Source organism: Heptranchias perlo, chromosome 6 (genome assembly GCF_035084215.1).
Source record: "Heptranchias perlo isolate sHepPer1 chromosome 6, sHepPer1.hap1, whole genome shotgun sequence".
Lineage (NCBI taxonomy): Eukaryota > Metazoa > Chordata > Chondrichthyes > Hexanchiformes > Hexanchidae > Heptranchias > Heptranchias perlo.
The window spans coordinates 26,904,598-26,931,356 of NC_090330.1; the positions used below are offsets into that span (position 1 = coordinate 26,904,598).

At 44.8% G+C, this 26,759-nt stretch overlaps 1 protein-coding gene across 4 annotated transcripts in view; it reads right to left on the reverse strand.

Moving 5' to 3' along the window:
• b3glcta (beta 3-glucosyltransferase a) overlaps positions 1-26,759 on the reverse strand; it is a 251,537-nt gene that overhangs the window by 176,633 nt on the left and 48,145 nt on the right. The window lies entirely within an intron of this gene.

The window sequence follows — 26,759 nt, forward strand, 5'->3', positions numbered from 1 at the left end:
TGTGAAAATTAATTCTTTCATTGTTCTTTTTCAGCTACTTAAGGCTCGATTTTAGGAGGGCGGCGAGTTGGCAGCGGGGGGTCGACTGGGTGCGTGGGTAACGCGCCCAGTGAACTCGGGGTGCTCCGCACACGATCGCAGCCTAATTGAAGGCACTTACCTTGGCTTCCAGGTTTCGCGCTGGAAAGCTGCACAGCGGGCGGACTGCGCAGCCACATCATAGGCTGTCAACTGGAGGAGCCCTATTTAAAGGGGCAGTCCTCCACTGACTGATGCTGCAGAAAGGAGCCAAAATTACAGCATGGAGCAGCCCAGGGGGAAGGCTGCTCCCAGGTTTAATGATGCCTCACTCCAGGTCCTACTGGATGGGGTGAGGAGGAGGAGGACAGATCTTCTCCCCGGCAGACAGGAGGAAGTGGCCTGCCTCTGCCACCACGAAGGCCTGGCTCAAGGTGGCAGAGGAGGTCACCAGCACCACCTACATATCACGCATCTGCATACAGTACACGAGGCGCTTCAATGACCTAAGTAGGTCAGCCGAAGTGAGTACATTTACTCATTCCCCTACAATCCATCTGCCACATCACCGCCCCCACCCCACATCTCCTTCTGCACTGCCAACACTACTCTGTCACATCACTCCTCACACTCACTCAAATCTCATCCTCATCTTACCTGCACATACTCACCTCGCCAGTACTCATTCTACCACTACCACTCAACCCAATCCTCATACAATCTCATGGCTCTGTCTCATACTCACCCTCTCATGCATCTCTTTCACGGTCAGCCTCACCCAACCTGCCACTACCTGTGCTGCAGCCACAGGGCATGCATCACATATGTGCAGTAGGAAGCGTAAGGCAAACGTGTCGTGAGCATGAAGGGTATGCACAAGGGTGTTTGAGGGTTTGTCATGGTTTTTACTTATATTTGATTTCTGATCAACTCACATTACATATTATATTGACACCACTACTGCCACATCTTTGCAAATCTTGTCTGGTTTGTGCAATAATGCCCTTTCCTGAGGATCACCATGAAGACCCACGCCTGTCGCCACCCATTGTGTCACTGCAGAGTGGGTGTAGGTGTATCTGCGGGGCTCTTTTGTGCAGACGACAGAGATGTCGGCAATGTCCCCGGTGGCACCCTGGAAGGATGTGGAGGAGAAGTTGTTGAGGGCAATGGTGACTTTGACAGTGACAGGTAAGAAGATGGTGCTCGGGCCAGCCGGGAGCAGCTCGGCATGAAGGAGGCTGCAGATGTCCACGACTACATGTCGAATGACTCTGAGCCTCTGTGTGCACTGCTGCTCAGAGAGGTCCAGGAAGCTGAGCCTCGATCTGTAGACCCTGTGGTGAGGGTAGTGCCTTCTGCGATGCATCTCTCTCTGCGGTTGCCCCCTCTCCTGCTGTGCAGGTGGATGTGTCACAGAACTCTGTTGTGGAGCTCCACATGTCAGAGGTGGACGGCATGGCCGGCGAGGCTGGTGATGCTGTTCGTCCTCGGAGGAGGTCATGACTGCAGCTACGGCGGCCCCCATCCGGAAGATGTACATTTGAGGGATTCTGCAAGGTAGGTAAATTTGTCTGCACACCGGGGTAAGTGCGCAAGTTTGTGAATTTTATTGTTAGGAGGAGGGTGGTGGAGGCCAAACTTTGTCCAAAGTGACAGAGTGGCCTCCTGCAATGAGTGAGGGTCTCCCCCACCACCTATCAATTGGACCTTTGCAGCTGCCACAGGCTGGTGGCTGCAACATGTCCATTTCAACTGCAAGTGTTTCCCCCAGTACAGGAAACAGTCTCAGTTGAGTTGAAAATCCCACCCCTCCTAAAATATCCTACAAATCAGGTCTGCTAACAACCTGAACTATCTACTTAATTGGAATTGGGGATGCGCGCGCATCTAAGCGCGTCACTGGGGAACCCGGAAGTGGGCAGGTTGGAGCCAGGCTCCAGATCCGCCCCGGGAATCCCCGATTTTCGGAGCCCCCCCCCCGCCACGAACCCGCTGGTTCGGACGTCCGAAAATCGAGCCCTTAGTCTCAGACACCATTTAACAATCAAGAGAAGCAAGTGACTTGTGAGCAGACTTCTGTTGATGCCATTCTTGAGCCAGCCACTGGAATGAAAGGGTGGGTTGTGAACTGCCCACAGATGATAATGAGACTGGAGAATCCCCCTTCTACCACGTTTAGCTTGGTGTTCTATATATAAATGTTCTGTACCACTGGGCCCTATATTGGTAGGATATATCAATGCACATAAACTTTATGTAATAACACTTTCTATTAGGGTAATATTTCAATGCAAAGAGGCTAATTTTCACACTCCCAGGCAGGATACAATATCACTTTCCTTTCTTGCTCCTCTAAAGTTCCAAATACAAGCTCTTCCTCCTTCCTGCACCTTCATGATGTTGAAATAAAGACTTCATCTCCTGCTCACATTCATTCTTTCTGGAGGCCTCAAAACTGTACAACTCCTTACCTCCACCCATCTTTCCTTCCTCCTACAATCTCCAGGGTTTTAAAACACAAGCTTCACATCTCCTCTTGTGGAGGAATCCAAAACTAAGAGCCATAAATATAAGATTGCATAAAATTACATAGAATTTACAACACAGAAACAGGCCATTCGGCCCAACTGGTTCATGCCGGTCACGAGATAGTCACTAGTATATTCAATAAGGAATTTAGGAAGAACTTCTTCACTCAGAGAGTGATGAGAACGTGGAACTCACTACCACATGGAGTGGTTAAGGTGAATACTATAGATACATTTAAGGGGAAGCTAGATAAGTACATGAGGGAGAAAGGAATAGAAGGATATGTTGCTAGCTGAGTTGAAGTAAGGTGGGAGGAGGGTAATGTGGAGCATAAACACGGCACAGACCTGTTGGGCCGAATGGCCCGTTTCTGTGCTGTAAATTCTATGTAATTCTTTGTAAGTGGCTCCCAGAAATTATACAGCTAACCTCACAAGATCTTAAAATGTTTATGGATGAGGAAGACCATGGGCTCCATTTTAGAACCCGCTATCGGGTGCGTTCCTGGCAGGGGGGCTCCGAAAATCAGGAAATCCCGGAGCGGGTTTGGAGCCCGGCTCCAACCCGCCCACTTCCGGGTTCCCCACAGATGCACCGGCATGCACGCGCAGCCCCCGCAGGTGGGAATCCCGCAGGCAATTAAAGCCAGCAGGATGCCACTTACAAGTATTTACGTAGGTATTTCAGGTCATTAACTGACCTGATGAAGTGAATATGTGAGGAGGGGTGGGATTTTATAGACAACTGGGACTGTATCCCATACTGGGGGAAACACTCCCAGTTGAAATGGACGTGTTGCAGCTGTCAGCCTGTGGCAGCTGCAAAGGTCCATTTGACAGGTGGGGGGTGGAGGGGTGGGGGGGAGACGCTCACTCATTGCAGGAGGCCACTCTGTCACTTTGGACAAAGTTTGGCCTCCACCACCCTCCTCCTGACAAGAAAATTCACCAACTTGCACACTTACCCCGGGGTCCAGAGACATGTAACTACCTTGCGGACCCCCTCAGATGTACATCTTCCGGATGGGGGCCGCCGTAGCTGCAGTCATGACTTCCTCGGAGGGCGAACAGCATCACCAGCCTCACCAGCCTCGCCGTCCACCTCTGACACGTGGAGCTCCACAACAGAGTGCTGTGACACATCCACCTGCACAGCAGGAGGGAGGGCAACCGCAGAGAGAGATGCGTCGCAGAGGGCACTACCCTCGCCACAGAGTCCACAGACCGAGGCTCAGCTTCCTGGACCTCTCTGAGCAGCAGTGCACAAGGAGGCTCAGAGTCACTCGACATGTAGTCGTGGACATCTGCAGCCTCCCTCATGCCAAGCTGCTCCCGGTTGGCCCGAGCACCATCTTCTTACCTGTCGCTGTCAAAGTCACCACTGCCCTCAACAACTTCTCCTCCGCATCCTTCCAGGATGCCACCGGGGACATCGCCAACATCTCCACAAAAGAGCCCTGCAAATACACCTACACCACGCTGCAGTGACACAATGGGTGGCATCAGTTGTGGGTCTTCATTGTGATCCTCAGGAAAGGGCATTATTGCACAAACCAGACAAGATTCACAAAGACGTGGCAGTAGTGGTGTCAATATAATATGTAATGTGAGTTGGTAAGAAATTCAATATGAGTAAAAACCATGACAAACCCTCAAACACCCTCGTGCATCCCCTTCATGCTCACGACACGTTTGCCTTGCGCTGCCTACTGCACATATGTGATGCATGCCCTGTGGCTGCAGCACAGGTAGTGGCAGGTTGAGTGAGGCTTACTATGAAAGAGATGCACGAGAGGGTGAGTATGAGATAGAGCCATGAGATTGTATGAGGATTGGGTTGAGTGGTAGTGGCGGGATGAGTACTGGCGAGGTGAGTAAGTGCAGGTAAGATAAGGATGAGGTTTGAGTGGGTATGAGGGGTGATGTGACAGAGTAGTGTTGGCAGTGCAGAAGGAGATGTGGGGTGGGGGCGGTGATGTGGCAGATGGAGTATAGGGGAATGAGTAAGTGTACTCACTTTGGCTGACCTACTGAGGTCATTGGAGCGCCTCGTGTACTGTATGCAGGTGGGCGATATGTTGGTGGTGCAGCTGACCTCCTCTGCCACCTCGAGTCAGTCCTTCCTGGTGGCAGAGGCAGGCCGCTTCCTCCCGCCCACCAGGGGGAAGATCTCTGTCTTCCCCCTCCTCCTCACCCCATGTATTGATACCTGCAGTGAGGCATCATTAAACTGGGAGCAGCCTTCCCCCTGGGCTGCTCCATGCTGTAATTTTTTCTATTTGTCGCAGCATTTGTCAGTGGAGGACTGCCCCTTTAAATAGAGCTCGTCCAGCTGACAGACCTTACTGCGCATGCGCAGTCCGCCCGACGCGCAGATCAGCAGTGGGGAACCCGGAAGACAAGGTAAGTGGATTCAATTAGGCTGCGATCGCGCGGGGGGGGGCAGACTAATTTCACCGGGCGCGATACCCACGTGCCCAATAGCCCCCCCGCCGCGAACCCGCAGCCCTGGTAACATCGAGCCCCATTTGATCCATATTAATTCATCCATGCAGTCACACTCTACTTTCCCCACCATTACTGCATCTGGTTGTTTCTTAAATACATCCAGGGTTTTCACCTGTACCACTCTACTGGATGTCAATTCCAAGTATTGATCCTTCGCTGCTTGAACCTGAAGTAGAATTATACTTGTGCAAAAAAAAAAGCTACTTCAGCTGCAGAAATAAGCAGCGAAGAAAGCTTCTTCCAGCAATCAATGCCAGTTTTGACACTCTGCTGGGCCAATGTTACCAAATTCAGTAATTCCACATGCTGCAGTTCTGTTAGCATGGATAATGTAAGTAAGAAAGAAAGAACTCACATTTATATTACTCCTTTCACGACCTCAGGACTAACTACTGTGCTTCACAGTCAACTAGGTACTTTTGAGGTGTAGTCACTATTGTAATGTAGGGAAACGGGGCAGCCAATTTGCACATAGCCAGGTCTCAAACAGCAATGATGTAAATGACCTATCAAACTGTTCAGTGATACTGGATGAGGGATAAATTTTGTCCAGGCCACCAAGAGAACTGCGCTGCTCTTCAAATAGTGCCATGGGAACTTTTACGTCCATTTGAGAGGGCAGATGGGACCTCATCCAATAAAACAGAATCTTTCCCTTCAGGAAAATTTCACCAACAGGCACCAGATAATATCACATGGTAACCAGAAAATGGTGCTGTTTTAATTTGCAACAAACAGCCTCTCTGGAGCTCCATATATGTCTGCCTGTCAAAAGCCTATGGTAGCCTGAAAAATGTATTCTGAAAACTTACACAAGTAGTCTGTGCATGTTGCCAAAATATATGAGGAGAATGGTATACTATCAAAGGAGGGAGGGGGAGGCATAACAGGTTCCTGGAGGGAGGGTATTTAGGAAGTGGTGTTCAGCATCCCAACCTCCACAAAATGATATACCGCTAAAAAGGGATTCCTAGTAGGAGATGAACAAAAATCCACGTAGCTACTTTTTTTAGAACCTTCCAGAATCTTTCCCTTAAGGAAAATTTCACCAACATGCAATAATAACGCACACTAAATAGTTTTTTCAGTTGCAACTTACAGCCTCTCAGGAGGTACACCTGTATCTACATGTCACTAGCTTCTAGAAGCCTGCAAAAAGGAAAGAGTATCATAGAAAGTTGATATTTAGTTTTGTTACTGCTGATTTGGAAGATAGATGCGCATCTGGTCCTTTTACCAATTTAACCAAACTCTACTCAATATCTCTATACACTGGATCGAAGAGTCTCTGGGAAGCCTGGAATATACAGAAAATGAATGATATAGTCACTTGCATGGCAACAAGAAAGTCTGGAAAGAATGTACTTCATGTTCAAACTTCCCAATTTCTATTCTGTTGGCGTGAAAGGACCAAGTAATCAATGCTTTAAAAAAATAGTACACATGGGAGATACTCAGCTTTTGTACTTCACTCAACAACAGATCAGAAACACAGGAAATGGATGTCATATCCATCTCAAATCTGAACAAAGTAAATTCCTCTCAAAGTAGCAGGAAGAAATGTAAATGGAAAGCTTCAATAGTCATACTTCGCTGTACTCTTGAGAGCTGTCTTCCCTATTTTATCTGTAAATGTCAACTGTCAGGTGAGCACAGAAAATCTCAAACACCAGCAAGGATTGTATATATTATACTTAAATATAAATCAATTACTCTTACCAGTTTCTTTGACATAAAGAATTTGTTTTTACTGTTTCAGTACCTGTACAAATTATGCATATTTATTTCGAACTTCTGAAAAACTGCTCTGAACAATTCACAAATAACTGAAATGTAAAAATTGAAACGGTAATGCTTTAGAATCCAGAACAGCAAGAGAACTATAAAATACTTAACATTCTTATCACATCATACAACTTACAAATGCAACGGAGTACATTTGAAATAAAATCCAGTATAAAAATAGGAGCATAGGAATTGTTAAACAAAAAACGATCATGGTCCATCTAGTTCGCCTTCAAGTCGCATGAGATAATGGAATAGTTGACTAACCATTGTAATCAATTTACAACAGACCCAGAAATGACATAAGAAAAACCCCAGTGGTGGACCATAGGTCCAAAGTCACCTTTTTCCTCCCAAGTATGCTACACTTACCACAAAAATAAATGCCACTTTACTTGATCACAGAAATTATTTTAATCTTTAAACTGCATGCTTTGCAGATTCATAATGGACATTTACATTCTGTTAGCCACCCTTCCCCACACTCCAATAAATATTTTACAGCTCATCAGAAGCAATTTTTTGTTAACAGTTTTTGACCATTTAAATAAAATCTGCTGTTTTGTTAGTTTTAAAGCTGAAGCAAATTGGGTTTCCAGATAAGACAAGCACACAAGTTCTTTGCATTTTCTGAACTATTAGAAAGTATCTGTGTTTTGTATACATCAATGTAATGCAATTTTAAAAAATCTAAATAGTCTAGCATATTATAGATTCTGTGAATCTTCTACAGAGATATGGAAATGGGCTATAGAGGACAATTAAATCAGAAGGGAGCATTTGGTGGAATGTATATTGTATCCCCCAGACAGACATTGGTCCAGATTTTCCTGCAACAGTGAGACTGGCAACGTAGACCGTAAATTTTGCCATCTCCAGCACCGACCTCACCATTGATAACTTACTCCATAGTTTCCTGTATTTCAAATTAGAATATGGCGCAGTTAGCATAGCAGCGAATCAGAAAGACACCATAACTAAAAAAGATAGCTTGTTTGAATTATCAATAAATCTGTTACATGTAGCAACATGCACCAATACAGTGACATTTCATAACAACAGTATCAACACTTGGGGGTCAGATTTAACAAGGGTCACTGTATGCTGCCCTGCCATTGCTTTAGCACTGGAAATCCCACAAGAACATCAGGAAAATACATTCCTAGACCCTTTATCAAGACAACATCATAAATTTACACAAAATGAAATAAGCTTCCCACCCAACAATCAATTCTAGTGATACCATTGGTATCAAAAATTAAATATAATTTGGAATAAAATTGTGTACAAGGTTCACCCTTGGATTTGAGGTCCGTGTTGTCTCTTTAATTTAGTATGATTAACGCAGATAAACATTTATATAATGAAAACAATTTGAAACCCATACTTTATCACAGTATTTTGTTTTCTGTTGTAAGTTACTTTAATGTTATGAAAGTAATAAGGTTACTGATATATTCGGAGCTCCAGCTGATTCATGAAACTAACCTAAAATTGACAAAGCGAATATGCCAAAAAAGTATAGATCACATCGATGATCCGATATTTTGTGCAGGCATCCCTTTATATTAAATTGTAATAGATTTTATGTTCAAATTGATATTTAAATGGTAGCACAAAAACATTTACAATCATTAAAATATTTCTTGACACTATCTACAAATGGACATGGTTGTGTTGAAATAGAACGAGGCAGCATCATCAGTGCCTATAATGAAGTAATATCAGAATGTCTAATGAGTGCAAAGATGTCAATTTCGAAAACTTAATTAAAATTGCAAGCACATTTCTTTTACACGTCTTTGGGGTTATATAAAACCAACTGTTTAAAGTAAATAAGGATGCAACAATAAACAGTTAAAATGCTGAAACCAGGTCACCAAGAGGCCCACCTACGCCATTATTTCCCATATTTACCAGTCTAGGGCATCAGCAATAAAGATAGCATTAATTCAGGAAATTCGCGATCGCCATCCACTTTAATGGAAGAGGAGCTATGATAATTAACTTCACAGTTTTCGGTGATGGTAGCAGACAAGCGGCACAAAAGTCCCAGGAAATTCTGGAGTTGGGTAAGTAATGGAGTAATTTACTTTGGCCATAATTTCTTGGAAATCTGTGCTAGAATAATGATATACACCGTAGATGCATCATTACTATGGCACAAGTTTTCAGCAAAATCTGAGCCATTATTCCAACCTTTTAAAAAATGCAGGATTGCACATGTTTAATGAATTAGGCTTACATCGAGTCTGCAGCACAGAAACAGGCCATTCAGCCTATAGTGATAATGGGGGCCTTCAACTAGTCTAATATAGACTGGGATAGTATTAGTGTAAAGGGCAAAGAGGGGCAGGAATTTCTGAAGTGCGTTCAGGAGAACTTCCTTGATCAACATGTTTCCAGCCCAACGAGGAAGGAGGCATTGCTGGATCTAGTTCTGGCGAATGAAGTGGGTCAAGTGGAGCAAGTGTCAGTGGGGGAACATTTAGGGAACAGTGATCATAGTATCATAAGGTTTAGATTAGTTATCGAAAAGGACAAGGAACAATCTAGAGTAAAAATACTTAATTGGAGGAGGGCCACTTTCAGTGGGCTGAGAACGGATCTGGCCCAGGCTGGATGTACATAAGTAGACAGTGCTACCACCGTGCTAAATGGGATAGATTCAGAACAGATCTAGCAGTTCAAAACTGGGCATCCATGAGGTGCTGTGGGCCATCAGCAGCAGCAGAATTGTATTCCAGCACAATCTGTAACCTCCTCACTCTACCATTACCAACAAGGCAGGGGATCAACCCTGGTTCAATGAGGAGTGTAGAAGAGCATGCCAGGAACAGCACCAGGCGTACCTAAAAATGAGGTGCCAACCTGGTGAAGCTACAACTCAGGACTACATGCATGCTGAACAGCAGAAGCAACATGCTATAGACAGAGTTAAACGATTCCACAACCAACGGATCAGATCAAAGCTCTGCAGTCCTGCCACATCCAGTCGTGAATGGTGGTGGACAATTAAACAACTAACAGGAGGAGGAGGCTCTGTAAATATCCCCATCCTCAATGATGGCGGAGTCCAGCACTTGAGTGCAAAAACCAAGGCTGAAGCATTTGCAACCATCTTCAGCCAGAAGTGCCGAGTGGATGATCCATCTCGGCCGCCTCCCGATATCCCCACCATCACAGAAGCCAGTCTTCAGCCAATTCGATTCACTCCACGTGATATCAAGAAACGGCTGTGTGCACTGGATACAGCAAAGGCTATGGGTCCCGACAACATCCCGGCTGTAGTGCTGAAGGCTTGTGCTCCAGAACTAGCTGCGGCTCCAGCCAAGCTGTTCCAGTACAGCTACAACACTGGCATCTACCCGACAATGTGGAAAATTGCCCAGTTATGTCCTGTCCACAAAAAGCAGGACAAATCCAATCCGGCCAATTACCGCCCCATCAGTCTACTCTCGATCATCAGCAAAGTAATGGAAGGTGTCGTCGACAGTGCTATCAAGCGGAACTTACTCACCAATAACCTGCTCACCGATGCTCAGTTTGGGTTCCGCCAGGACCACTCGGCTCCAGACCTCATTATAGCCTTGGTCGAAACATGGACAAAAGAGCTGAATTCCAGAGGTGAGGTGAGAGTGACTGCCCTTGACATCAAGGCAGCTTTTGACCGAGTGTGGCACCAAGGAGCCCTAGAAAAATTGAAGTCAATGGGAATCAGGAGGAAAACTCTCCAGTGGCTGGAGTCATACCTAACACAAAGGAAGATGGTAGTGGTTGTTGGAGGCCAATCATCTCAGCCCCAGGACATTGCTGCAGGAGTTCCTCAAGGCAGTGTCCTAGGCCCAACCATCTTCAGCTGCTTCATCAATGACCTTCCCTCCATCATAAGGTCAGAAATGGGAATGTTCGCTGATGATTGCAGTGTTCAGTTCCATTCGAAACCCCTCAGATAATGAAGCAGTCCGAGCCCGCGTGCAGCAAGACCTGGACAACATCCAGGCTTGGGCTGATAAGTGGCAAGTAACATTCGCGCCAGAAAAGTGCCAGGCAATGACCATCTCCAACAAGAGAGAATCTAACCACCTCCCCTTGACATTCAACGGCATTACCATCGCCGAATCCCCCACCATCAACATCCTGGGAGGTCACCATTGACCAGAAACTTAACTGGACCAGCCATATAAATACTGTGGCTACAAGAGCAGGCCAGAGGCTGGGTATTCTGCGGCGAGTGACTCAACTCCTGACTCCCCAAAGCCTTTCCACCATCTACAAGGCACAAGTCAGAAGTGTGATGGAATACTCTCCACTTGCCTGGATGAGTGCAGCTCCAACAACACTCAAGAAGCTCGACACCATCCAGGACAAAGCAACCCGCTTGATTGGCACCCCATCCACCACCCTAAACATTCACTCCCTTCACCACTGGCGCACCGTGGCTGCAGTGTGTACCATCCACAGGATGCACTGCAGCAACTCGCCAAGGCTTCTTCAACAGCACCTCACAAACCCGCGACCTCTACCACCCAGAATGACAAGAGCTGCAGGCACATGTGAACAATACCACCTGCACGTTCCCCTCCAAGTCACACACCATCCCGACTTGGAAATATATACCGTTCCTTCATCATCGCTGGGTCAAAATCCTGGAACTCCCTTCCTAACAGCACTGTGGGAGAACCTTCACCACACGGACTGCAGCGGTTCAAGAAGGCGGCTCACCACCACCTTCTCAAGGGCAATTAGGAATGGGCAATAAATGCCGGCGTCGCTAGCGACACCCACATCCCATGAACGAATAAAAAAAAAGATAAGTCATCCGGTCCAGATGGGATGCATCCTCGGTTGCTAAGGGTGGAAATTGCAGAGGTGTTGGCTATAATCCTCCAATCCTCCTTAGATATGAGGGTTGTGCCAGAAGACTGGAGAATTGCAAATGTTACACCCTTGTTCAAAAAAGGGTGTAAGGATAAACCCAGCAAGTACAGGCCAGTCCTTTTAATCTCAGTGGTGGGGAAGCTTTTAGAAATGATAATCAGGGCACAATTTCAAAATTTGCAGATGACACAAAACTTGGAAATGTAGTAAACGGTGAGAAAGACAGTAATAGACTTCAAGAGGACATGGACAAGCTGGTGGAATGAGCGGACACGTGGCAGATGAAATTTAATGCAGAGAAGTACGAAGTGATGCTCTTTGGCAGGAAGAATGAGGAGAGGCAATATAAATTAAATGTTACAATTCTAAAGGAGGTGCTGGAACAGAGAGACCTGCGGGTGTATGTGCATGAATCTTTGAAGGTGGCAGGACAGGTTGAGAAAGTGGTTAAAAAAGCATACGGGATCCTAGGCTTTATAAATAGAGGCATAGAGTATAAAAGCAGGGAAGTTATGTTGAACCTTTATAAAACACTGGTTCGGCCACAACTGGAGTATTGTGTCCAATTCTGGGCACCGCACTTTAGGAATGATATGAAGGCCTTAGAGAGGATGCAGAAAATAATTACTAGAATGGTTCCAGGGATGAGGGATTTCAGTTACATGGATAGACTGGAGAAGCTGGGGCTGTTCTCCTTAGAGCAGAGACAGTTGAGAGGAGATTTAATAGAAGTGTTCAAAATCATGAAGGGTTTAGATAAAGTAAATAAAAAGAAACTGTTCCCATTGGTGGAAGGGTCAAGAACCAGAGGACATTTAAGGTGATTGGCAAAAGAACCAAAGGCAACATGACAAAAATCTTTTTACGCAGCGAGCAGTCATGATCTGGAATGCGCTGCCTGAAAGGGTGGTGGAAGCAGATTCAATCGTGGTTTTCAAAAAGGAATTGGATAAATACTTGAAGGGAAAAAATCTGCAGGGCCACGGGGAAAGAGCGGGGGAATGGGACTAACGCGACTGCTCTTACAAAGAGCCAGCACAGGCTCGTTGGACCGAATGGCCTCCTTCTGTGCTGTGACCATTCTATGATTCTACGATTAGAAACCAATGATGTCAAAATAATATGCATGCAATGAATTGGCATGGGAACAACATGTGAAAATAACAATTTTATGCTTTTTCATTCCAAATTGATTCCACAAAAAATTCTACTTTAAGGAATTAAATATTTATGTCTGAGATTAAATTTAAAGACAGAAATTAAGTTCATAGCCTGGAGTTTCTGCTTTGGGCACAACTGGCATCTGGGTGCCAATTGCACCCAAAAATTGCGCTGGCCCAATTTACGCCAAGTTGCCACTAAAATCCATTAACATAATCACAAATGCGAAATCTGCCATGAATCAGCACAATTCGGCAGTTTTACATAGCATAATCGTTTATTTTTTTGCAATCAAAAATATTAATTGATGTATTTAAGATACGTATTTAAGAGTGGTAACCTGATGCAGTTTTATTAATACAGATGAAAATGGGTTTATCACAAACAATCAGCATTTTTAATAAAGGTGTCCAGTCTTCTGCCTGCGAGTATCCTGATTTAAAATCGCTGAAAATGACAAAAAAAACCATACTGAAGCATTTACTACTTTCATTGGTATACGCTAGTCAGTTTCTTAGTAAATTAATATTTTTTAATATTTAAAAATATTTAAGCCATGCCTAATAGTCCCTTTGTGCCTAAGAAAACTAGCTTGATTTTAAAACCCAAACGGCTGCAGGCTGCCGCAATTGGCGGAAACTCCCCAACCTTGTTGTTTTGAATGGGTGTGGGCGGGGGGGGGGGGGGGGGGCGCGCGGGGGAGGTGGCTAGTTTTGTGGGCCCGGCTTAAGTCGAAATTACTCAATGTTTTGCACTGATTCATCCGGATTGCGCTGAAAAGGCCAACGAAATCTAGCGGAAACTCTGGGCCCATAATTATATCCAAATACAAGATCAGAACCAAAGACGGTTCACTCGACTGATTCCTGGGATGAGGGGGTTATCTTATGAGGAAAGGTTGGATAAGTTGGGCCTGTATACACAGGAGTTTAGAAGAATGAGAGGTGATCTTATTGAAACATATAAGATCCTGAGGGGACTTGAAGGGGTAGATGCTGAGTGGATGTTTCCCCTTGTGGGAGAGACTAGAACTGGGGGCCACAGTTTAAAAATAAGGGGTCTCCCATTTAAGATGGAGATGAGGAGGAATTTTTTCTTTCAGAGGGTTGTGAGTCTGTGGAACTCCCTTCCCCAGGGAGCGGTGGAGGCAGGGTCATTGAATATTTTTAAGGCTGAGTTAGATAGATTCCTGATTAACAAGGGAGTCAAAGGTTATAGTAGGTAGACAAGAAAGTCGGGTTGAGGTCGCAATCAGAATCGGCCATGATCTTATCAAATGGCAGAGCAGGCTCGAGGGGCCGAATGGCCTACTCCTGCTCTTAATTCGTATGTTCGTACATACAGAACCAACTCTGTTCTTCAATGCCAGGATCACCATTTAGATTCAGTTATTAAAATAATTGGTAGAAACAATTAATGACTTGTTTCGATCACATACAATAAACAGATTCTATGTTTGCTTTCTTCAGCAATTCATTAGTCACCAATTTCTAATATTTATGAAAACAAAACTGGGGGCTGATTATCTGCAAATTCAAAAGTACTGGATAAATACCTGGAAAGAATTTCAGAGGGCCATGACCAGTATCGTGGGATATATTCCCTAAACAGTGGGACTGGCCAGATGGATCACAATGGCCTTTTTAAGTACTGTGCACTCCTATGTAAAATTAAGATTTTTATGCTAATTTTGCTTCCAGACATAAACCTACTGCTGACTTTAAAGAAGCTAAAAATGTAAGTGGCAATTTTTGTTACATTTTGTAATTTATGTAAATATCAAATGAAAATCCAACAGATTATAAACAGACTTCAATAAAACGTCTAATTTTAAGTTCTGTATTAAATTAATCTAATTTCTCAAGTACTTCCATTTGAATCTCATAACAACTATTGTCACTATTCCTAATCACACCTATACATACAATTAAGAAAATCATTTCTACTCTGATCAATATTTTTGTGAGTAATTATATGCACTAGCCTAATCCCCACTGCTAGATGACATTTATGTAACTCTCTATGGTTTTACTCAAAAGACTAATTTAATTATGGATGAAAAAAAAGTTTTTATCAGACAGAAGGACCTAACAGTTCACACTAGACATACATGATCATTGTAATTACAAATCTCCCTTCCATTCAATTCAGCACTCAATTACTTTAAAGTGGTTTCAGATCTTGCTGGTTTATTGTGTGGGAAAACAAATGCATCCATTATCATACTTTAGACTGAATTAACAAAAACAGCATAAAAACATTCAGGTATATTTGACAACATAACCTGTGCAATTCTCTATGAACTTGTATCATTAACCTTTCCAAAATTCTAATACAGCTATCAAATCTTTGGCAGATTTTTGTGAAATTGAAATTTCAAAAAAAAACATGCATTTGTATAGCACAATTATGTGAAGGGCTTTCAGTCGTCAACATGTCTCAAAGCCTTTGACAGAATGAACTACCTATGTAATGCAGTGATTGTTGATATGTAGGCAATAGGTTAAGTTAGTGGCAGCGCTCTTTGAGTAACAGAGTACATTTAATTGTTCTCAGTCCCTTTCATTTTCAGCTACTGAATCAGAGATGTTAACCTTGATCTCAGCATTCAGGATTGCAGCATATATTTGCACTACTTTAACCTGAAGGTTAAAATAGTCACGTGAAGCTCTAACTCAAAAGCTTCGGCCAGTAGTTTTGTTTTTGACTTACTCTGATAAAAATACATGTATTTACATAATACTTTATCATGTCAAAATATCTCAAGATCAGATCAAGAAATTGAAGCAGCAATAACAACAGGATGTAGGATTTCCAGAACACTGCTGGGGAGAAAGCACAAGGGCAATGGGAAGGGAAAGAGAAGAAAGACAGAGTAACACTACAGGAAAAGGTGCCCTAAAGCATCCCTCGGGTTGGGGAGAGAGAGGGAAGAAAACTTGACAACAATGCTGTGGTAGGCTTAGGGAGTGAGGGAAGAGGAAAGCCAGAGAGTAACAGTGGAAGAAAGTCGGGGGGGGGGGGGGGGGGCGGGAAAGAGGAAGAGAAGAAAACTAGAGAACAAAGCTGGGTCTGGAAAGTGGGAAGCCAGAGAGCAGTGCAGAAGAATCGGGAAAATAGAAAGGCCCAAAAGTAGCACTGATAAGGGGGAAGAGAAGAGAGGAGGGAAAAACCCAAAAGCAATGCTAGGAAGTTGGGAGATGAGGAGTGTGTCAATATGAACTGGCTATTGGTTAGGACAACATAAATTGGGGTGCAGGGGAGGGGGGAAGAGAGTTAACAGGAACTGGTGGAATTGAAGGGGAACAATTTCTGAGAAGAGGGGAGTAACTGCTAAGGTAGCTTTTGGAGAAATAATGGTCTGCTGAAAACCCAAATGCCACTCATTTTTCCAGCTTAAAAATCTCAGTTGTTTAGTAAAGTATTTAATATTAACCAGAATTCTGGTTTCCTTACATCAATCAATTGTGGAAACTGTAAATTTCACTGCCCCTGCTTCCGCCAGGATCAGGTCCTGGAAAGCATGTAAATTGCACTGGGAGAAAATGTGGAAGAACTGGCAGGATTCTGACAATGTCATCCTACCAGTCCTGCCTTTTTTAGTCACATCTGCACAAAAGAGGGCAGATGCAAGAAGTGCCTAACCACCCAATTCTGGCAGAATTTTAAAACATTCAAAAATAGGGGTCTAGGCCAGGCGTAACTGCCGCATGGCAAAAATCTTTTGGGAGAGCAGCAAAACTCAAATTTTGAAGCTTTTCAAAGTTTTCTTTTACAATCTTCAGCAGCACACTGGCCCTATTTGCACTGCGACAGAATGCTGCAGCAATATCACTCCCACCCCTGCTGAGGCAGGCACCCAGTTGTACTCTTAATGAGGCAGCCAGCAGTGCACAATATGCTAAGACCTCTGATCCCAGGATTTGGGATGAGGTCAGGGTGTAATAATGAGTGGACAGAAGCACTGCCCTAACCCTAGGTCCACCCCAAAAAGTCCTCCCTAGCAATTACTGGTCTCACGTCTCACATGATTTGGCATTCAGAATACAGACTCCCCATGAAGGGTCATTTCTAGAACAAAAAATAAATATCAAGTTTCATTTCAAGCAAATCTTAAACTACAAAGGAAGGGATCTCAGATTCAAAGTAAATTAACAAACCCCAGTAAAATGATTTATAACACACTTAGGTATTGCTGAATTAATTGTTGCAATGTTCTAGCTTTCAATTGCACCAATTATTGTATATGATGTAACAGGCTTATTTAGGGAAAAGAAACATTAGAGCAATAACACTCTGATTTTTAAAAACTTACCCATTAGAGCCATGAGCTTACAATATTCTGAATTTAACAAACACTGGAAAAATGTTTGTATTTTTCACAATGTGTAATTATTCAACCGCTGTGCAATTTGATGGTTGCATAACTATCAATGTTTAATTTTCAAACCATTTTATAATCTAATTATAAATGACTAAATGTTATTCACACAGCACAGTTTAGCACTTATTTAACATTTCCCGAGTAATTTCAGTTAAAAATAGCTCAGGTACACTTGTCTTACGGACATCATAGATTCTACTTTTTAAAAACAATGCCATCAACTTACAAATTATAAGTTTCACCATATTTTGGCAACATAAGCAAACATGGTAGTATAACTAGATTTGTCTTCAAACCTTTCCCTCCAAACAAACACATACAATTTAATCCTTTTGGTGATAGAAACAGATCTTGATGGAAATAAACATGAGCTCCCATTGGCCTATTGAAGAAAGGCAATGCCTTACATAATAATATCCAAATATAGGTTAGAAGGTTTCAGGTTTCATCTATGGCCTGTGCTGAGTTATTGATCACAGTTGTCATGCTACAATTGGCCTCAGTACCCCAATAATTAGAGAAGAAGTGAAATCAGACAGGGTTCTAGTCAGATAGTTTGCAATTGTCCTTTTCCTGGTCCTGATCATTAGCTAGTGATCACTCCCGGAAAATATACATGCTTGGATACTGGGTGAGGATTGGATCAATTCGACTATGATGGCAGAGTGGCCTGGAAATACTCAAAGACTATGCTTATATATGAATCAGTTGAGTGAGGTAGCGAGGGGTTGCTGCTGCAAATGGAACTGTAAAGAAATTAGTGGATCTCCAGGGACATTGCTCATGGCAAGTCAAAAGACATGCCAGTATAAAATGTGGGGCCCACTAGGCCTGGATGGCAACCACACCTGCTTCTCCTACCACATACCCTCACCAAAGTTCCGCACCATCTTTCTTCTATCTTCCCCTTCCTGCTCACCACATTCTCGATCTCTCCCTCTTTTCCCACCGTTAACAGAGAGAGATCTCTTTGACTTCCCCAACTTCAGAAGGCTCTTTTCTCTCCATAGCAGCCATGATGTGGAGATGCCGGTGATGGACTGGAGTGGACAAATGTAAGGAATGTAAAAAACCCTTCACTCACTCACCTGACGAAGGAGGTAAGCTCCGAAAGCTTGTGATTTTCAAATAAAACTGTTGGACTATAACCTGGTGTTGTAAGATTCCTTACATCTCTCCATAGTAGTGTATTTCTCTCTCTCTCTCTCTCTCCCATTCAACATGTCATCACTCTCTTCCCCCAAAAGAATCTCTTCCTCTCCCCAAACCCTCCCTTTATCCACATAGCAGCAGTCACTGCACTTCAAAGTAATTCATTTTATGTGAAGCACTTTGAGACATTTCTGAGAGATATGATAATACAGTATAGAAATATTAACTTGAGAGAGTTTTTTGATGAGTTAACAGAGAGGGTTGATAAGGGGAATGCGGTTGATGGTGTGTAAATGGATTTTCAAAAGACATTTGATAAAGTGCCACATAATAGGCTTGTCAGCAAAATTGAAGCCTATGGACTAAAAGGGGCAGTGGCTGCATAACACAAAACTTGGAAGTGTAGTAAACAGTGAGGAGAATCGTAATAGACTTCAAGAGGACATAGCCAGGCTGGTGGAATGGACGGACACATGACAGATGAAACTTAATGCACAGAAGTGCGAAGTGATACATTTTGGCAGGAAGACAACCATTCCATCCTGATCAAGGGCCAAACAGCAGGGGAACTGGTCCTAAAGTTGAGTCTGCCTAATGATATACTCTGTCGGAGCGGACAAAATTATAACATTACACCCATAACAACAATTGGAGGACTTACCTTATATACACTTGCAAAAACTTCAAGACTGTGTTGAAGGCATTTACAATTTCAAGGATACGAAAAAAAATGTAAGAAGTCCAATATTTTATTTTAATTTCACTGTAATAAGGGTTTTTTTTAACAAAATCAGTTATTTTGGACTGTTTAATCTTCAAAATTGAAACATGAACAATTGCTTCTTCAATTGTTGCCAGACTAGCCAACGTTACTGAGGTGAGTGACTGCCCTTGACATCAAGGCAGCATTCGACCGAGTGTGGCACCAAGGAGCCCTAGGAAAATTGAAGTCAATGGGAATCAGGGGGAAAACTCTCCAGTGGCTGGAGTCATACCTAGCACAAAGGAAGATGGTAGTGGTTGTCGAGGCCAATCATCTCAGCCCCAGGACATTGCTGCAGGAGTTCCTCAGGGTAGTGTCCTAGACCCAACCATCTTCAGCTGCTTCATCAATGACCTTCCCTCCATCATAAGATCAGAAATGGGGATGTTCGCTTATGATTGCACAGTGGGGTTCAGTTCCATTCGCAACCCCTCAGATAATGAAGCAGTCCGAGCCCGCATGCAGCAAGACCTGGACAACATCCAGGCTTGGGCTCATTAGTGGCAAGTAACATTTGCGCCAGACAAGTGCCAGGCAATGACCATCTCCAACAAGAGAGAATCTAACCACCTCCCCTTGACATTCAACGGCATTACCATCGCCGAATCCCCCACCATCAGCATCCTGGGGGTCACCATTGACCAGAAACTTAACTGGACCAGCCATATAAATACTGTGGCTACAAGAGCAGGTCAGAAGCTGGGTATTCTGTGGCGAGTGACTCAACTCCTGACTCCCCAAAGCCTTTCCACCATCTACAGGGCACAAGTCAGGAGTGTGATGAAATACTCTCCACGTGCCTGGATGAGTGCAGCTCCAAAAACACTCAAGAAGCTCGACACCATCCAGGACAAAGCAGCCCGCTTGATTGGCACCTCATCCGCCACCCTAAACATTCATTCCCTTCACCACCGGCGCACAGTGGCTGCAGTGTGTACCATCCACAGGATGCACTGCAGCAACTCGCCAAGGCTTCTTCGACAGCACCTCCCAAACCCACGACCTCTACCACCTAGAAGGACAAGAGCAGCAGGCACATGGGAACAACACCACCTGCATGTTCCCCTCCAAGTCATACACCATCCCGACTTGGAAATATATTGCCGTTCCTTCATCGTCACTGGGTCAAAATCCTGGAACTCCCTTCCTAACAGCACTGTGGGAGAACCTTCACCACATGGACTGCAGCGGTTCAAAAAGGCAGCTCACCACCACCTTCTCAAGGGCAAGTAGGAATGGGCAATAAATGCCAGCCTCGCCAGCGACGCCCACATCCCATGAACGAATAAAAAAAAAAAAAATCGCTAAATGAGCATTGCATATAGTATCGAGCGTAAGAGAGCATTTTGAGACAGGATGCTGGAGTCAGAAGATCAGACCAATGCTATCCTCCATAATTTCATTATTTAAATCCAGAGGTTCGGATGATCAGAGTTATCAACTGCGATATAGTTAGACTGAGGAACATCAGCAGGGATCAGTCCTGCTTGCCTAAGTTGCTCCCAAATGCTCTGTAGCTCATGGTCAGCTTCAATTTCTTTAAACACCACCAAATTCTCCTCTTCTTTATTGACCATATCCACATGGCAAAAGCAGTTTGCATTGTTGCTCTGACACAAGATCTAAAGTTCCACCAATGAAATTCATGGCATTCAGCAAACTAATCGAGAATTCAGTCTTGGTTTCGTAAGCAGCTAGTCTTTTTCTAACCGATAACCTCCAATAGTGACCCTTGAAAAGCTTCATAACTCCAGCGTCCATCAGGTGAAGCGTAGAAGTGGTATTCTTTGGCAGACAAACAAGTTCCACATTCATTAGGCCAGAAATTTCAAGATGCACAGGGCAGTTATCCATAATGATTAACATGCTTTTATCTTGAGCTCGAAAATTTCTGTCCAAAGATTGTAGAAGTCATCCAAGGTCGCTGATTGAAATGGTAAATGATGCCTTCAGGGAGGTGTTGAACATTTTTGCAACATCTTGGCCAATGAACAGAAGAGGAAGCTTCTCAAATCTGTCCATATTGGTGCCCAGGAGAGTCATGCGCCCCTTGTTGCGTTACCCACCAATGCACTTGCTGTCGAGAAAGGTGCGAGTCCCCCCAGCTGAAGCTTCCAGAAAAGTCCCGCATCATCCTGGTTGAACACATCACAAGGTCAGCACTTTGGAAGTAATTGAGGCAGAATTGATGAAAGCCATTTGTTTGTCATTTCAGGGGTTACTCCATTGGCTTCTCCAACCATTATCTTATGAGTTATGGCATGAACTTTTTTTCATCTCTTGATCCATCCCAAGTTGATTTTCAGGAGAGATCACTAAGCCCGATTTCTTCTGCTATTTTGACGACTTTTTCCAATAAAATTTGTTCTGAAATTACAGGGAGATTTTTAATGTAAGCTGCCTTGAACCATTCAAGAAGTTCTGCTCCAATGTCTACGAGTTTAGAAATGCACACATGTTTCAGGTCACTTCTGAAATCTCTACTTTTGACCTGTTTCAAGACAGAATCCCATTGTTCTTTGTAGATTTTGCTGATAGCTGTCTGAATGACACCATATCCTTTTGCTAATTCAGTTTATGATTTTGATTTTTTTGTCCAGAGCAGTGATAATTTTGTACTTGTGCATCTGGAGGGAAGAGTGGGAGAATTGGCACTAGCTTACACAAGTGCCAGCCCCAGTAGTAGTAGGCCCTAATTCACGCCACGAGAGAGCTAAACAACCTGCCCTCCACAAGCGTATAAACGATGCTCTGAACAGGGAAACAAGCCCAGGAAAATGCTAACATATGTAGGCCTAAATTTTAACCTGGAAGAACGGGTGGGTTGGGGGCAGTGGGAGCAGTAAAAATTACAAAAATTTGAAGCGGGAACGAATCCCAACTACAACCTGCAAATAACTCGTTTCACGCAGACGCATCTGGGTGCGCACGCGCTTCAGAAACCTGGAAGTCATTTAACATTTAAAGGGGCAGTTAAGATGGTTGAAGTAGTTAACTGAATTAAATTTTTGTGGATTGAGGCAGAAAAACGATCTTAACTCTACTTGAACATGTCTCCCGAGGCCTCTGAAACATGCCATGGAAACGAGGCGAGTTGCAGCTGGCAGCCATTTGGACATTTAAACCAACGATTGACACACGTGAATAAAAGTTGAGTTTTTGCAGCAGGGCAATCAGTTCTCTCAGCCAAACCTTTGGCTGGGAGTTCTTTGTGTTTAGACTGAGATTTCTTTGTTTACACTCAGAATTCTTGTGTTCACACATATTTACCTACATTTTGGACCCCCTCAAACTGATACCATCAGGATGGGGGAGGGGGGTGCAATGGATGTATTTAGCACTACATCTGAGGTGGAGGCACATCAGCATCCATGGCAGGCACGGCCTGTAATCCTGTGAGTTGCAGCTCCACAAGTCAGAGTGTGCCACAAGGACCTGCAGAAGAGCAGAGAGAGGAAGAACGGAGGGGCCAACATCACAGGAGGCACTACCCACGTGAGAGGGTCTAAGGCAGAGGCTGAGTTTCCTGGACCTCTCTGAGGAGCAGTGTCTGCAGAGGCTCAGATTGAGACACCAGGTGGTCACAGACATCTGCACACTCCTTCATGCAGAACTGCTCTAGGCCTGGTGGCCACGCATTGCCCGTCGCATTTAAAGTCACCAGTGCCCTCAATTTCTTCGCCTCTGGATCCTTCCAGGATGCCACCAGTGACATCGCCAGGATCTCTCAGTCGTCTGTACATAAGTGTATACAACAGGTCACAGGTGGCTTGTTTGACAGGGCATCCGACTACGTCAACTTCCCCATCGACGACATCAGCCAGACTGAGAGGACAGTGGGTTTCCACTCTCTCGCTGGCTTCCCAAGGGTACAGGGCGCAATTGATTGCACACACGTAGCAACCTGAGCACCTCCACATGAGCCAGGATTGTTCATCAACTGAAAGGGATATCACTCCATCAATGTGCAGCAGGTTTACGACTACCGGAATCGGTTTCTGCAGGTGTGTGCCAAATTCCCTGGCAGCTGCCATGATTCCTTCATTCTGCACGAATCCAACATCCCGGCCCTCTTTCACGCACAAAACAGACTTAATGGCTGGCTCCTTGGAGACAAGGGATAGCCCCTGCAGACGTGATTCATGACACCTCTGACAAACCCCACCAGCGAGGCATGGCAACGGTACAATGACAGTCACATCACCATCAGGTTTGTCACTGAACAAGCCATAGGAATGCTGAAGATGTACTTCAGGTGCCTGGATCGATCTGTGGGAGCCCTGCAGTACTCACTGGCGAGGGTGTGTAGAATAATAGTCGTGTGTTGTGTCCTGCAAAACATCGTTCAACAGAGAGGTTTACCGGTGGATGAGGTCCCATGCGTTCAAGAAGCAGCCGCACTTGCCATCAACACTGAAGACCAGGAGGAGGAGGAGGAGGAGGACGATGATGGGTGAGCCATCGGCAAAGCAGCATCTCACCTGGCTGCTTGTTATGCCAGGGAGTCACTCATATTTGATAGATTCTCATAGGGAGGTCTGCAAAGTAACTATAGTCAAGTACTCAGACCACCTGTGACGACCACCATGACCACCACCACCACCCCAGGTTGTACAAAACTATCATACAACTACACATACACACATTGTAAAGACGCTCAATGGGTGGCATCAAGTCTCGCCGTTCATGATGTAGCACATGAAAGGGTGTTTTCACGAAAGGGACTCAAGAATGGGCAAGACGTGGTAATGGTGGTGAGAATCATAACATTTAATGTGTATTTAACAAAAACCCAATATAAATGAAAAACATGACATTCTATCAGACACCCATGTGCATACCCTTGGTGATTACAAAATCTTCGACCTCCTCTTCCTACAGCTTCTATGTGGTGCATTCCCTGCAGCAGAGGTAGTGGCAGGTCGCTCAGATTCATGCCCGGACTGCTTAGTTGCCTCCGGCCTACGACCACTGGGTCTCGAAGCCTGTGAGGACCCCTCCAAAGACTGCTCCACTTGCACCTGTGCAGGGGCAAACTCGGCCATCTGGAGAGGAGGCAGCATTGCGGGTTCCGGTTGAGGGAGGGGCAACGGATGAGACGTGGGAGCGTTTGAATGGCGTCCCATTTCCATGTCCCCTTTCACCATCATCGCTCTCCTGAGCCACGGCCGTATCACTCCTGCCACTCTGCTGGACAACAGCTTGGAGCAGATCTGTGACGCGTTCTAAGGCCACGGCTAAAGTATCAGTCTGCCTGTTTAAGGCAGCAGACATGTTGGAATCCAGAGTCCGCATGGCTGTTGTCAGGGCCTGAATGGACTCATTTGTGAGCCGTGCTTGAAGCTCAATGGAGGCTGCCATTCTCTCCATCGCAGACATTCTCACACATATCTGCGCCACTAGGCCACTAATGCTGGAGGTGGACCCCTCCAGCCTCTGCGTCAATGTAGAGACTGAACGTGGCAAGTCTTCCAGTACATAGCAAAGGTGCGTCTGTACCTCTATCATTCTCCTTTTCAAGGATGGCCCCCGGTTTTCAGCATCTATGCCAAGCTGAGCAGAGCTGGGAGAGGAGTGCACAAACCGACACGGACTCTCCATCGCTGCCCCTGCACCAGTATCTCCTCGTGCTCACTTGTGAGTGGTGATTCAAAAGACAACCCAACTACCTCTCTAATAGGACCCACCAAGGTGTGAGTATTTGCACTGGTGCATTGCTTACTAAGTGTGTCCTCAGAGGCAGGGAGCTTCTCTGAGGAATCGCCCTTGTCCACGTCTTTAGTCTGTGACGTCCCTGGAAGAGAATATTAAGAATCATCTCAGAAGTAATGTTGCGATGAGTATACTGAGGTGTGCAACAGATCAATCATTGATAACATCAATCCATGTTGTGTGTGAAGGATGTCAAAGTTCTGTCACCAGACGTTTGCGAGGTGCCAGTCTCGGCATCCCCGACGGCCAGGCACTCCACCGTACGGCTTATCCCAAGGCTTCCTCCTCCGCCTCTTTGAGGGTCACTAGTTGGGGAGACTCCACTCCAGTCCTCGCCTTCTCCCCTGCATTTTGCGCTCTCTTCTCCTACAAGGGGAGAAAGTACAGACGTGTGAGTGAGGGTGACATGGTCAACTGATGGGTGCATTGCTTAGGGTCGGATGTCAATGAAGCAGATACATCAGAGAGTGACTATCAGACAGATTGATCACATTGCATCAGGGTAGGGGTGAGTGGGAGAGATGGGCGCACAAATCGGGGAGGTAAAGAAGTGCACAGAAAGTGAAGGCAACTTGACACTGAGCCTTTAGTGGGTGTGAGGAGTGATGTGATGGAGTAGGCTTCGCAGGGCAGTGTGAAGGGGGGGGTTATGTTCATCACAGAATGCAGGTGAATCAGTAACTGTACTCACTTTTCCTGACCTGGTTACGTGATTAAATCACTTCCTGCATTGTAGTCACCACCAGGGCCCCGTGCTCCTGTTGCTTACCTGTTCTGCCACCTCCAGCCACGCCTTCTTTATGGCAGAACCAGGTTTCTTCCTCCTGTCCAGTGGGTATAACACCTCCCTCCTGTTTCTGACAGCGCCCAGCAGTGTCTCCAGGGCGGCATCTGAGAACCTGGGTACAGGCTTTGCTCTAGGTTGTTCCATACTCATTTTTCCTCCTTTCTCCTTCAAAATGCATTGTTGGAGTGGCCCTTTAAATAGTGGGCTTTAAACGTGGCAGCCTGGGGACGCAAAACCTGGAAATTCAGTTAAATGGCTTCAGTTGAGTCGCGATCGCTCGGGAGCACGCATGAAAAATTTTTCCGAGTTTCCCACCCACTTATTGACGCCCTCCCCACTGAGGTCCTGCCTCATTGTTAAAATTTAGGCCATACTGCCCAAACAGGCAAAGAGTACAACTACACAAATCTGCAAATCAGATAATTCCACCAAAATCAACAAATGTTTGTCACTGACTATACCTTCTTGTACAGCTCAAGGGGTACAAGCTATACAATAGAAAAGAGAACAAAGCAAACCTTCTACTCCCCTGCCTTATGGATTATTCAGGACATTCAACATTCAAAAATCTGTTGAAAACTTGAGAGCAGCAAAACCCAGGCTCAGAGAGTATTACAGAATTCTACAAATGCCTATCACCTGAAATGATAGGCCTACTGATGAGGCATCTCCAGCAAATACTGGAGGTGACTACTCTCCAAAAGTCACTCAAATCATCTGCAATCACCCTATATTCAAGGTAAGGATCCAGCCACTGGCATTCTAAAGTCTCATATCCCTCTCAACGGTGATTATAAAATAGGGGGCCGGATCATGACCAAAATTCTAGCCTGGACTCAGCACCCCCCAGACTAGTCTGCCCAGTTCATATAAAAATGCCTAACAGCAGGCACTACCAGTTGACTGTTCAATATGATATACCACTGCAAAAGCACAAATACAATCACATCCTGATATTGTCCCTGAATTGAAAGAAAATATTCAACTGGCTAATGAAACTTCCTACTCTCCATGCTCAAGTGGATGGTCTTGGTGAGAGTGACTGTCCTTGACATCAAGGCAACATTTGACCGAGTG